A 15,334-nucleotide genomic window follows, 5' to 3' on the forward strand; every position below is an offset into this window, starting at 1 on the left:
AACTACTAACTGTATTAAGAGACACCTAAACAAAATCAAGATATCCTTTTATTCTTTTCCAATGCACAAAAGAATGATCCTTACAGGACTAAACTGGGATGGAAAGAGGGTGCGTGTGTATGCAACGTCTGATCTGGTACACCTGTTTGCTATACATCATCTCCTGGAGACAACAACTACAAAACAAGTATATCATAATGATGACCAAAGGTAAAAACTAAGACCACATTGCTGTTCTTCAGATGCCTTCCAGAGAGGCATGGTAAATAACATCTACCAAAACAATATATTTTCAATTACAGGGATTGGATATTTCATTGAAAATCATGGGAAACTAGTGGCAGTTTACTACTAGTAGCTTCCTTTGTCTTTTTTTTAAGATTTATGTTTTAAACAAATCTGCAGCCTAATCCCAAAGGAGAGTACCTCTGTTCCTCAGTACCTTTAATTTGGAAAACACAAGAATGGCCATCAGACTGGAAAAAATCAACTTATATCCCCATACTAAAAAAGGGAAACACTGAAGAATGTTCAAACTATCGGACAGTGGCACTTATTTCACATGCCAGCAAGGTAATGCTCAAGATCCTGCAAGATAGACTCCAGCAATTCATGGAGCGAGAATTGCCAGTTGCGTGAGTGGAGTGCGTAAATAAAGAGACGACAAACAGAAAATGGATTTAAAATAAGGGCCACTTTTATTGAAAATTCAGCAAGAGGTGGAGGCCTAAGCGGGCATCCTATCTTGGCCATCCATCTGGCCTTAAAGGGATCGGGCGAGACATTCATAGCCAGAGAGGTGTGGCCTGTATTCCACCCCCCCTCTGGCTTCCCCAGGATGGGGTTGGTAGGCCTTCCGGTGTCGCTCCCCCCGTGTTACAAAACTCCGGGTGAGTGAGAAAGGTTGGCCTCAGAGGTAAGCCCTATCTCACCAGCTGTTGCCACAGGGCTCCCAGCTGTGAGCCTCAGACGTTACCCCTCACCACTAACGGTGCCAAAGAATGCTCACCATTCCTATGCTCGCCCACAATGTCCGCAAATAACCGCCGAATCAAAATTGTGACCAGTAACGCCAGATTAACTTAATTATTACTCCCCCCTTGTCTCACAGTGTGAAGTAGGCGAAAAACTCATAGCCAACTTAGGGTATGAGCAAAAAATTCCTACTTGGCCCCCAAACGAGCAACCGGAGAACCCACACTGCCTACAAGGGAGGGAGGGAGGGAGACTCGCGCCGAAGAGGGCGCTGGGAGGGGCAAAGCGCTTTAAATCCTGCGCTGCCTCCTCCCCCGAGTGGCACCACTGAGGGCGCGCCAATAGCTTGCCCCAGCGCTGCGTCTCTCCGCCCCCACCCGCAACGGCCCCCGCACGCCCATGTGCCAGGGCGTGGCGGATAGGCAAATGTACAAGCTGGGTTTAGAAAAGGCAGAGGAACTAGAGACCAAATTGTCAATATCCGCTGGATAATGGAGAAAGCCAGGGAGTTCCAGAAAAACATCTATTTCTGTTTTATCGACTATTCTAAAGCCTTTGACTGTGTGGATCATAACAAACTGTGGCAAGTTCTTGGTGGTATGGGGATACCAAGTCATCTTGTCCGCCTCCTGAGGAATCTGTATAACGAACAAGTAGCAACGGTAAGAACAGACCACGGAACAACGGACTGGTTTAAGATTGGGAAAGGAGTACGGCAGGGTTGTATACTCTCACCTTACCTATTCAACTTGTCATGCGACGTGCTGGCCTTGACGAATCCAAGGCTGGAGTTAAAATCGTAGGAAGAAACATTAACAATCTCAGATATGCAGATGACACCACTTTGATAGCTGAAAGCGAGGAGGAGCTGAGGAGCCTTATGACAAAGGTGAAAGAAGAAAGTGCAAAAGCTGGGTTGCACTTAAACCTCAAAAAAACCAAGATTATGGCAACTAGCTTGATTGATAACTGGCAAATAGAGGGAGAAAACGTGGAGGCAGTGACAGACTTCGTATTTCTGGGCGCAAAGATTACTGCAGACGCTGACTGCAGCCAGGAAATCAGAAGACGTTTACTTGGGAGGAGAGCAATGACAAATCTTGATAAAATAGTTAAGAGCAGAGACACCACACTGACAACAAAGGTCCGCATAGTTAAAGCAATGGTATTCCCCGTAGTAACCTATGGCTGCGAGAGCTGGACCATAAGGAAAGCTGAGCGAAGGAAGATAGATGCTTTTGAACTGTGGTGTTGGAGGAAAATGCTGAGAGTGCCTTGGACTGCAAGAAGATCAAACCAGTCCATACTCCAGGAAATAAAGCCAGACTGCTCACTGGAGGGAATGGTATTAAAGGCAAAACTGAAGTACTTTGGCCACATAATGAGAAGACAGGATACTCTGGAAAAGAGGCTGATGCTAGGGAAAGTGGAAGGCAAAAGGAAGAGGGGCCGACCAAGGGCAAGATGGATGGATGATATTCTGGAGGTGACAGACTTGACCTTGGGGAAGCTGGGGGTGGAGACAGCCGACAGAAAGCTCTGGCGTGGGCTGGTCCATGAAGTCACGAAGAGTCGGAAACGACTGAACGAATAAACAACAAATCTTCTCAACTCTTGCATGAGCAGTTACTCCCCCACCCCAATTTTGCTGTCTGTTTCCTCTACAGGCAGAAAAATGGATAAAAAAATACATCACATTTCATTACTAATAAAATAGTATGAACAGCAAGGATAATCATTTTTACTTGGACACTGAAACCAAACTTGGACTTACACATTAGATCAAAGTATAGTTCAGGCAGGTTAGCTATCATCTTTTTCCTCATCCAGTATTACTTTGGGATTTCTGTAAACATTTAGACTCTGTTCAGATGACATGCTAAGCTACAGTTAGGCTGCTAACTCTTTTGCAGCAATTGGTTAGAGAGCATGTTTAAACTGTGGTTATGGAGCCACCATGGTTAAGACTGGTTGACACGACACACTAAGTCATGGTTCATAAGACATGCCAAGCCATAATGTTTAGCTCAAAATGCTTAAGCACTGTGGCTTAGTGTGTCGTCTGAACAGCGCCTATCCCTTGTTTATACCTGCACATTAATTGAACAGGAAATATCCTTTGCAACACAGCAGGCTCTACTCCTGCCTCTATAATGTTCAGATCTTGGAGTTTGGGAATCTTAGAATCCGAGCAGCAACAATCCCAAACCAAATTACAACCTGCATTGTTGACAAAAATCACATGAAAGTAAAATTGTCATCAACTCACCCACACAAGATGGCAGCTAGCATTAGCTACATTGGAACCTGTTATTTCACAACCTTTTACACTGACAAGGTAAATGCTCACTGTCACTTTATAGCATATGGAAGGAATTTTTTCACACCAGATTAGCTGCAAACCCTTACTGGGACTTCTATTCCCTAGTACAATGAGAACTGGCTTACCCATTTGAGACATATTAGCAAACTACTTGATAATTGGAAGCTGCCTTATACGGAGTCAGACCATTGGTCCACCTAGCTCAGTACTGGTCAAATGAGTAGCAGTGAGCTCCAGAGTTTCAGTTAGGGGGTCTTTCTTAGCCCTAGCTGGAAATGCTGAAGCCAGACCATGCTTCACGTAAAGCATATGGCATACCCCTGAACTATGGTCCTTCCCTTTTTAAACATGACACAGAGCTATTATCATCTGCTTGCCACAGAGTAAACTGCACAATGTGAATTAGATCTGCAGAAGGGGTTTGTTAGTGCCTGCCACCATGGGCTCCATGAAGGATGGATGAGTTACAAATATATCCAATATTATCCCTTAGGGCAAGACAATGGATTCAGACTCTATGATGAACCACATTGCAGCTCTGGAAATATAAAGATGTTTTAAATAAAAACAGTCCCTTCGTTATACTGCAGAACGCTGCTCCATTACCAGTTTAGTTGCAATCCAGCACTACAAAACTTGGATTAAGGAGACAGTCCAAAGGCCTGAGCCAAGATGTCTCATTTTAGAAATTCACTAGTGCAGCCTTACCCAACCTGGTATTCTCCAGATCAACAGTTTTCACCTGTTGGGTCACAATCCAAAAGTAGGTCACGAGATGAGTCCAGATGGGTCATGGCCATGTTGCTGCCATGTTGGGCAATTGTGAAAGTTGGTCCCATACTGCAGGTTGGGAGTCCGAGGTGGGTCTTGGGTCTGGACCAGTTTAAAACCATTGCTCCTGATGATTTGGAGTACACTTCCCAGCATTCCTGACCATTGGATAATCTGGCTGGAGCTGATGGGCACTGAAATCCAAAATAACTAGAAGCCAACATGTTGGGAAAAACTGAACTAGTGGTTGGCTCACATTATCCTTTTGTCCCTGCCATATATTTGGTGCCCATTTCTAAAGGAAGAGTTGCCTACTAGGGAAAGCAACACTAATCACATAAACAATGACCTATGCAAGGAACCGGACAGGGGGATGCATCCCCATTGGTTCTGCTGGACCTCTCAGCAACATTCAATAACATCTATCTTGGTATCCTTCTGGGATGTTGGACTGAGCTCGGACTTGGAGTCACCATTTTGCAGAGGTTCTTATCTTGCCACCTACATGAAGCTGCTGGGCTGGTCATCTTTTCCAAATAATGAAAAGGAGTTTGTAGAAGTACTGTCCGGACGCAGTGAGCAATTGGATGCAGGCAAAGAAATTGAGGCTCTGTTGGTCAGCAGACAAACCATCCTGGAATTTGGGCACAGCCTGTTCTGGATGGAGTTGTACTCCTTCTGAAGGAACAAGTTCACAGCTTGGGAGTGCTCCTAAACCTAGCATTGCTCCTGGAGGTCCAGATGGCTGCTGTGACCACAGGTTCCTTTGTCCAGTTACAGCTGTTGTGCCAACTGCATGCCTTCCTGGTAAAAGTGGATTAGGCCACAGTGATCCATGCCTTAATTAGCTCTTGTTTAGAGTACTGTAATGTGTTCTATGTAGATTGTCCTTGGAAAGCATTCAGAAACTTCCATTAATGCCAAATGAGACATATGTACCTGCCCGGACCATAAGATCCCACAGGGGCCCTTCTCCATGAGCCCCTGCCAAAGGAAGTGGCAGGTGGCTACTAGGAGGAGGGGTTTCTCCACTGTGGCACTCCGACTGTGGAATGAGCTCCCCAGAGAGGTCCACCTGGCACCTACACTGTACTCCTTTCGTCGCCAGCTGAAGACCTTTTTATTCTCTCAGTATTTTAACACTTAATTTAAACTTAAATTTAAATTTTACTATTCTAATTCTGTATTTTAATTTTATATCAATTTCTGCTGCGTGGTTTTATCCTGGTTGTGCTTTTTATACTGTATTTTGTATTTGTGTTTTTAGATTGTTAGTTGTTTTATTATGGTTTTAATTTTTGTGAACCGCCCAGAGAGCTTCGGCTATTGGGCGGTATAAAAATGTAATAAAATAAATAAATAAATGAGACAGCCAAACTATTGTCTGGAATGCCATTCAGAGACCATGTATCAGAGGTTTAGAACTAACTACACTGGTTTCCAGTTTGCTTCTGAACCTAATTCAAGATGCTGTTTTTGACCTATATAGCTCTAAATAACTTGGGGACAGTCTATCTGAAAGACTGCCTTCTCCCATAAGACCCTGCCTATAATCTTTGATGTGAGGATAAAAATAGAGAGGAGGAGGAGAATTATGTATGCTGCCTTGGGTTCTTTGGAGGAAAAAAGGCGGGATATAAATGCAATAATACTTACTTACATACATACATACTTACATACTGTATGTTTCACTGTTAAGAGCAGCTAGGTTGATGAGAACACTGAACAGGACCTTTTCTGTAACTGCACCCCAAATATGGAGCTCATTCCCAAGGGAGATCAGATTGGCAGCATCTATTGAATTTTAGACATGCTGTAAAAACAGTATTGTTTTATCTGGGAGTTGATTCATTTTAACATTGCTAGGCTTATTTTAAATGTTCTCTTTGCCTTTATATTAAGTGATTTTGTTGTAGAATTGTATTGTATTTTTAATGTACATTGCTTTTAGGGTCCTAACAGGATTAAAAGCTATTTATAAATACTTCTGATAAATAAAGAAATTCCTTAAAAGAACTAGAGAAAGCTAAAAATTGAATCAAGGTCTAGTAAATACTGCAAAACTGCTCGGCTTTCTAAAACAAGTGGTTACTACAAGACTGCAACTTTTTGTCTAGCCTGGTCTCTAAATTAGTCATCTCTCATACTGAAGAGCACTGTTCCAGATAATGATACCAGGTAATATTACCTTTCAGCCTTCCCTTAAACTAAATCTCTAGAGACAAAGGAATGTTACGGAAAAACTGGAGGCCACACGGAGAAACTGGAGACCACACCAAAGTTCTAGTCCAAACAGATAGCTTTATTCGCTAGCGAAACAACAGCACGGGATGGGTCCACGAGCTGCTGCCCCGGGGACCGGGAGGAGGGGCTTTTTATACACGCCCCTCATACAAAGGGAATACACGCCCCTCCTACAAAGGGAACGTGCGCGCGCACACACTTTACACAAAGGAATTGCGTGCGCATCTTGGCAGCATGGCAGAACCTGTTCAAACCTGTTCGGCAGGAATGTCCGCTTCGGAACTCAGGCATGCGCAGAGAGCACGGGCTCCGAGGAAAGGTCATAACCGCAAATGATAGCCAGTTCCCTCACAGTATGATATCTCTCTCATACACACACACACACACACACTCACACACACACACCAGCTCCTCAATCAATTCTGTCTTAAGTTTGTTTCTGTAAGGGATCCGTCAAAGATTTCTTTGTGGGTTTTGCAGCATGATTACCATTATTCCCAATATTGGGAGCTCACCAAACGTGAGGGCATCACTTCTCAGCGGCATATCCTGCTTAACTTTTCTTTTGTTATATATGGTTATCTCAGTTCAATGCTGTGGCAAAACAAAGCTAAAAATGGGAACCTTCTGTCCACAGTATAAAGTGACGACTCTTTTGAAGATTGGGAGACTTAGGCCTCATCTACACCAAGGAGGATATTCCACTATGAAAGTGGTATGAAAGCAGTATATAAAAGGCAGGAGCCACACTACTGCTTTATAGCGGTATTGAAGTGCACTGCAGGATCTACAGTACCGCTTTACAGCGGTTTTGAAGTACACTGACAACTGTTGGGGCCCATGACACATCAACATCAAGCAGGATATAACACTATGAAAGTGGTATATGATATGTGTCCTGGGCCCCAACAGTTGTCAGTGCACTTCAAAACCGCTATAAAGCAGTAGTGTGGCTCCTGCCTTTTATATACCTCTTTCATACCTCTTTCATAGTGCGATATCTTGCTTGGTTTAGATGAGCCCAAAGTGAGTCCCCAAGGATAGGCTAGAGTCTAGCAAAACACTGAAAGATTTCTTTGTATGGTACATGATAGAGCTGCCGATGTTCTTGCCATCTCTAAATACAACTTGTTCTGGAAGACCTCTTTTCATACACACAGGAAATGCCAAATTCAATTATCACAACCTCCAAGGCTGTTTGTTTTTGGCAAACTGTTTAGAATCTCTGTGCATCGTATTTATAACCAAAGAACTGGAGGCCTTGGGAAGACTTCCACTGCAGCAATAGCCAATACCTGTCTGAATCAAAGCCCTCCCCTCATCTCATCAAAAACAATGAAAGGAGAGAAAGAACCTGAACACATTGAGAATAACAGGACTAAAATAAGCATACTATAATTTGGGATAAAATCTAACAAGTCAAAACTACATCAGAAATAGCTAAGTGCCATTTCCATAAAGTGTACTGATGGCACCATAATATTTATGGCTGCAAACTTCATAAAATGAGGCCACAGGTCTAAACAGTAGAACAACTTTACATAACACCACACAACGACGTATTACAAGAACCAATACCAAAAGGGGTAGGTTTCAACTCTCTTCCGGTGCTCCTTCAAACAGCTTCTCTCCCGGCACTCACACATGGAACACTTCATTTCTACTATTATAACAGACACCTGCTATCAAGTGAAAGGTGGGTATGGGTACAGATGTAAAGGCCTGGATACACATACACAGAGAGAGAGAAAAATAGGACTGCTTCCCCAGCACCCACCCCAAGGAACAATTTTTATTTGCTTTTTCCAAAAAACTGGAAAAATTGAACAGCTTTGGAATATGAAATATTTTCTTTTAGAATTTAATACATAGTATTTATATGTTACTACCCAACCTTCATTCCCCCACAAAATGACTCCTAAAAACGATGTAATAAGAACACTTTTATAGAAAGACTAGTGATGTAAAATGTCTGGAAATAATGATGCCATGGGGGGGGGGGGGGAATGTGTTTTTTTTTAAGTCTTGTTGTAAGATTCCCAGCATAGTTATTTGTTTCATTTCCTATTAAAAGTGTTGATCTATATTCTACTGACAGACATTTATGCTCAATTTCCTAGCATGTGGGTTGAGTCACCATTGTGCTTTCTTGACAGTTTTGGTTTTATTTTAGAGAGTCCCGTGTTTCTGATACTCTAGCAGTCATTTAATGTAATTCTAATCTATTTAGACAATAATTACAAATTTACAGAGTTTACTTTTAAAAGTTTAAAACATAATAATAATTTTATGAGCCAACTAAGTTTTACATGAAGTAACTTTAGGAACAGAAAGGCTGCTTTATGTTCCTAAGGCACTCTCCTCAACCTGGTGCCCTCCAGATGTTTGGACTACAGTGTCCAGCATTCCTGAACATTGGCTATGCTGCCTGAGGCTGATGGGTGCTGAAATCCAAAATATCAGGAGGGCACAAGGTTGGGGAAGGCTATATTAAATCAACAAAGTGACTTCAGATCTGTAACGAGCACAAAATGGTATTGCTTATTTTTAAATTTTTCCGAAATGTCTGTGTTTTCCACCCCACCCCACCACCCCAATTCCCTCCCTCCAATAGCCTCAAACATCTATCTTGGTATCCTTCTGGGATGTTGGACTGAGCTTGGACTTGGAGTCACCATTTTGCAGAGGTTCTTATCTTGCCACCTACATGAAGCTGCAGGGCTGGTCATCTTTTCCAAATGATGAAAAGGAGTTTGTAGAAGTACTGTCCGGACGCAGTGAGCATTTGGATGCAGGCAAAGAAATTGAGGCTCTGTTGGTCAGCAGACAAACCATCCTGGAATTTGGGCACAGCCTCTGAGCGCCTTCAAAGAAGGTGTTCACTCCGGAAACTAAACATAACAGGGGAGAATGCCCTGTTCTGTCTCTATGGGCCACTTTAAAAGAAGCAGTGCATGGTGCTAGGCCAATCGACCACTTCCTCCAGTCCATAATACTTGCAATGATACTCACTCCCCTACCTCTCTTCCTCCTCTTTATCCCCATGGCCCCTAACAAGGAAGAGGTCTGTCTAAACAAATAGCCTTTAAAAATGAACTCAGACATCAGAAATAGTCACATTTCCTATGTCAAAGCAATTGACTGTGATGTAAATACCTTGAGCACACATACGTTATACTGGATGATATCCAGCAACTTAATGTATAAGCATGCACCATGTGGAAAGAAACAAAGAGAGGGACCCTCACTGAGAAAACAAGTGTAGGAGTGGATCCCCCAGAAAAACGAGTGTCTGTGACATAAAATATTCCTTGATGAAACAGTGTCTAGATGGTTCAATGAAATAAATGTATATCCCTGACCTGATATTAAAATTAATATACAGAAGGGGTTGTGAAAAAGTCAACAGCTTTAATGAACCCAATGGGTTAATAATGCCCAATCCACAAATGTGGAAAAGGGAAACACTGTTAATGATGCAACAATACAATCTAGAAAACAACACAATAGTAGACAATACATTCTAGAAAACTACACTATTGTAGACAAAAGAATGCATATTTTGTTTCATAAATGTGCATCAACATTACACTAAATGACATGTCATCAATACACAATTTTATGTCACAGACGTTTTTCTGGGGGATCCACCCCTACACTTGTTTAAGCATGCACCATGACATTCTTAAAAATAATCAATTAGATATTACCCAAAGGATCATTGTTATAGAAAGCAATCAACTGGAAGAAGAACATCAAGGAAACCAAGTATCCAAAGTTTGTTGAAGTCTGTACAGAGAGTTTTTTTTTTAAAAAAGGAGATACTGCTTCTGCGGTTAATTAGATTAAAGATCTGATCCCTTTCTACTGTATATGCAAGATCTCTAATCCAGGCAGCATCACAGTGATAAAAGGGGAAATTACAGATAATCTATTTCAAGAGCTTAAGAACGTTGGCTCAGAGTTTTAAGAAACGAAATGTCCTCGTATCATCTTAAAGTTGTAAAAATTTAATCGATATTATGCATACAAAATTTAATTAAAATTGTTCCCTTTAATTAAAACTGAGATTTGAATGCCCAAAGGCTAATATTGCTATTCTAACAACGGATGCCTTACAAGATATACCAGTCTTGATGAGAATTAGACCATGGATTAATGCCTTTAACTATGGAAGAAATGAAATAATGTTTGATGTGGACACTACATGTGTACAAAAACTATTTGCATGACCCTTGCCACAACAACAACAACAATAATGGGTGTGTGTGTGGAATTCCACAAATGCCCAGGTTCTTCTTATTCCACCCCTTTTGTAACACGAAACTAATCCACCATCATAATTTGAGTTGCATTTCCCTTTCTTAGTCAAAGCACACATTATAAATATCTCTGCCATGTTCTCTTAAAGAATGCCATACGCTGTAACAATCATTACCCTTCACAGTGAATAAAGACAATAGGGACCCCATCTACACCTGAACCTTATCTGCAGAAAGTATCCGCCATAGCTCATATCCTGTCAGAGCTTAGGATGCTGCCTTTAGAAAGCTGCAGGTACCCCAGGAGACTGATCCCCCTGCCCTCCGCCGCAAATATATATATATAAAAATAAAAGCAGAAAACTGAAGCCTGATGTAATATTTCAGCAACCACTACATTCTTTCATTATTGGTGTCAAGAGAAATGTGATTTCAATCATAGTACTCTGCAAAGCTAAGTACATTTATGCAGCACAGAAACAACTTATGCATAATTCAACTAGCAAAGCATATAGAAAAACAACAGCGTTTGACTAATGGGACACTTGGTGGCCCATTAAGATGCATTCTCAGAGGTATAATTTTGAATGCAGTTGATATTTCAATCTGTAATATGCAACTGCTGTAGGCACACCACCCCTAATAAACTGCTCATTTTCAGCAACCACAGCAGCTAATGAGTAGTTAATGAAATGTTGATTACTTATGTGAGCCTTAGAAAACTTATTAGTTTAACTGCAACATACAATTCTGCAAAGTCATGAAGACAGTCATTTAAATTCAATCTTTTCCCCCCAGGCTACTTTGGCAAGTCCTCACTCAGCTTGGGAAAAGGCACACATTATACTAGACTTCTAGCACTGATCACCCCCCTTAATTCAATAATCCAATTTAAAAGATCAGCTTTCAAGAGGATTTGAATTTATGCCAGCCTCTGTGCAAGGGAGTCAGCACTCAAGACACCCTGAGATCCAGAAGCATGCATGTGTATGGAGACCCCATTAATGTGGCAATTGGAGCTTTGTGAGCAGCACACAAGCTGCTTAATCCCCTATCACTGTTTCCATGCAGGGGACTGCAACACTGAGACTCAGATATTTAGACACGGGCAGCACCTTCAGTGATTTTCCAAGCATAAAAAGATTTGTCTAATTCAGAAGAAAGGAATGTATGTGAACAAAAAACATTATTGATATTAGACATGCTTGATGGTGAACACACATATGTATTTTGTACTGAGGAATGCATACCCAAAGATAAAAAGCAGTGAGATTCAGCCGTAAATTATGAATATTTATGCCCTCCTTTCCATTAAATATTTCATATTTAAAAAGAAGAATCCATGCAGCTTTTTTGCTTTTAAAATGAAGTGTCAATGGACTTTTTAATCATGTGTGGTATGTTTTTAATCACTTTTTAACACATATTTTATATCATGTTTTTATACTCTTTTATACTTTGAATAGTTTTAGTTTTTGTGAACCGCCCAAGGAGCTTCGGCTATTGGGCGGTATAAAAATGCAATAAATAAAAATAAAATAAAATAAAATGCTTTATATTTACAAATACTTCAACAGAAGAATATTGGAGGTTTTAAATTGCATATACATCTTACAGATGATCTGGGACACATATGAACTTTCACTTCTACATTCTTTTACACATCCCAGACCACTACTGTGAGGTCAACAAAGAGACAATAGAAGAATTGTACCTGCAAGTAATCCTGCATAAGGCGAGCCCTGCTGTATTCAACTAAGGGTTCATCTAATCAACCACCCAATTTCCAGCAGACAGATGCTTCCAGGGAGCCCACAGAAGATCAAGGACAGAGCCCTCCATCACTCTGCCTCTCCCAGGAACCAGTAGTCAGAAGCACACACTGCCTCTGCACCTGGAGGTTCCATTTAGCCATGATGGCTGATCCTCATAACAGACCTATGTCAGCTCCAGATTATTACTTGGAAGTTGTTTATCTGTAACGTTATGCCACCCAAAAGAAAAAAAATGGTGATCATGATGTTCTGCACAGGTCCTGCATGTCCCTTTGGGAAACTACCCTAGATCAGGGACTCCATTTCTCCATGACAGAGAAAAACACATTTCCCATGCTGCCCTGAATCCACAAGAGCAAGGTTTAGATACTAAGGAATGGCAGCCAGGAAACTATGAGCCATTGTGAAGATCCATGCAAATTCCCAGCATGTAAGTGTGGTACTTATTATCCCGTTCAAGTTTAGGCTACCTAAATGATAACCTTTGTGGGTGTTTTTTTTTAATTCTGTACTAATTGTGAGAAAATACATTTAATGTACCAGCATGGGTACTGACTTTCATTAGTACTTATTTTCTATTTGTCTTGTATTTGTAGCTCCCGAGGAAGGGTTTTTATATATATATATATATGTGTGTGTGTGTGTGTGTGTGTGTGTGTGTGTGCGCGCGTGTGTGTGTATTAAAGATAAGATTCTTTACCTTTTTTTTTTTTATAATAATTTTTATTCATTTTCAACACTATATAAACATAGATAAACATTTCCAAAATATAACTGAAACTAACACAATAAGAAAAAAAAATACATCAAATATCTGCTGCATACATATTGAATAATTGTTGAGTACAAATATCAAAAACTATTACATATGCCTTATCACACTACAACATCTTCATTCTTAACATAAATGTGCACCCCCCACCTCGGGATCATTCTTGAGTCCAAAATCTAATCATTTCTTCTGCTGGTGGTTTCCCACTTCCCTTAGTAAACACAAACACTAGGAACTGTTTCCAGATTCCTTCGAACTCATTTATTTTAGTTACGCCTTTTCTCCACTTAATATTGCATGTCAGTTTATCATTAATGGCTATGTCCCATACTACTTTATACCATTCCTCAATAGAATATTCCCCTTGGATCTTCCAGTTCCTAGCTATCATCAATCGTGCTGCAACCAACAAACTCGATATCAGCTCTATAGTTCCTTTTCCACACTTTATATCTTCAAATAGTGACAGCAATGCTATTTTTGGTGTTTGTTCTATTTTCATTCCCACTATTTCTTCAATTTCTGAAAACACCATCTTCCATAATCTTTGTACATATTTGCATTGCCACCACATATGTAAATACGTTCCTTTTTCCCCACATCCTCTCCAACAATTTGCTGAATGTTGATCACTTATCTTATTCAATCTAACCGGGGTTAGGTACCACCTCCATAAAATTTTAAAATAATTCTCCTTTATTCTTACTGATAAACTTCTCAACACTCTTTGTTTCCATAGTCCCTCCCAGCTCTGTCGCCCTATTTGTATCTTCAAATCTGATTCCCAAATCATTTTCTCTGTATTCTCTCTAAACTCCTTCTCTAACAATATTTTATATATTTCACTCATTAATCCTTTTGAAACTATACTACTTCCTTTTCCTTTCTCCTTACTTACTACTAATTCTTCAAACCTCGTCATCTTTCTGCACATTCTATTATCTTTAATCCACTTTTTATTCCATTGTTCTAATTGACCATATTCTAGCCAAGATAGCTTCTTCTCCTTTAACAAATTTTCCATATCTTCTCTTGTTTTAATATCTCTTACCCAATCCTTTAATTTTATTTTATTTTTCTCTTTTAATATTTTACATAATCTACCCTTTAGATCCTCTGGGAAATTCTTTAACATTATTATCGGTGCTAAGGGAGAGTTGCTCGGAAGCAGCTTCCCTTTAAATTTACTCCAAATTTCCCATTGAGTCCTCAGGAGTGGATTATCTATACTTCCAACCCACTTTCTTCCTCCATCTTTAAAAAAAGCATTCTCCAGATTCATCTCTACCTTACTTATGATTTTTTCTTCCATCCAATATAAATCTCCTACTCCCATAATTGCTTCTACAACATGTCTTAATCTATTTGCTACGTAGTATAATTTTATGTTTGGGAGACCCATTCCCCCCTTTTTTTGGCTTAGGTACCAATTATTTTTATTCACTCTTGCTCTCTTTTCTCCATTACAATATTTATTAATAATATTTTGCCAACTTTTTATCTCGGTTTCTGATATTTTTATAGGTAACATCCTAAATACAAAATTAATTTTAGCTAATATCTTCATTTTTATCAAAGCTATTCTCCCAAACCAAGATAAATTTAATCTTTTATATTTTTCCAATTTCTCTAGTACCTCCTTCTTTAACCTCGTTAAATTTTCCCTTTCTAAATTCTCTAGATTTTTTGTAATTTTAATTCCCAAATATTTAATCTCGTTCTTAACTTTCAATTCCATTCCCTTAAATTCCCAATCCTTTTCTTCCTTCTTAGTATAGTTAAACAACATCATCTCTGATTTAGACCAATTTATTTTTAACCCTGTAATTTCCTCAAATTCCCTCAACTGATATTTAATTCTTTCTAATTTTCTTAATGGATTCTTAATGGTCAATAAAGTATCATCCGCAAACATGTTTAGCTTTATTTCCCTTACCTCTCCAATTCCTTCTAATTCTTTATCCTCCCTTAGTGCCTTCGCCAAAACTTCCATAACCATTACAAAAAGGACCGGCGAGAGCGGACATCCTTGTCTTGTTCCTCTGGCTAGTCGTATCTTTTCAGTAAGTCCGTCATTTACCACCACTACCGCCGTATTTTGGGAATATAGCTGTTCTATTACATTTTTAAATTTATTTCCAAATCCCAATTTATCTATAATACTCTTTAGTGCCTGCCAGCTCACACAATCAAAAGCTTTAAAAATATCTAA

The 15,334-nt window shown here is 40.0% G+C and overlaps 1 protein-coding gene across 1 annotated transcript in view; it reads right to left on the reverse strand.

Moving 5' to 3' along the window:
- CADPS2 (calcium dependent secretion activator 2) overlaps nucleotides 1-15,334 on the reverse strand; it is a 348,762-nt gene that overhangs the window by 254,471 nt on the left and 78,957 nt on the right. The window lies entirely within an intron of this gene.

This window comes from Elgaria multicarinata, chromosome 9 (genome assembly GCF_023053635.1).
Source record: "Elgaria multicarinata webbii isolate HBS135686 ecotype San Diego chromosome 9, rElgMul1.1.pri, whole genome shotgun sequence".
NCBI lineage: Eukaryota > Metazoa > Chordata > Lepidosauria > Squamata > Anguidae > Elgaria > Elgaria multicarinata.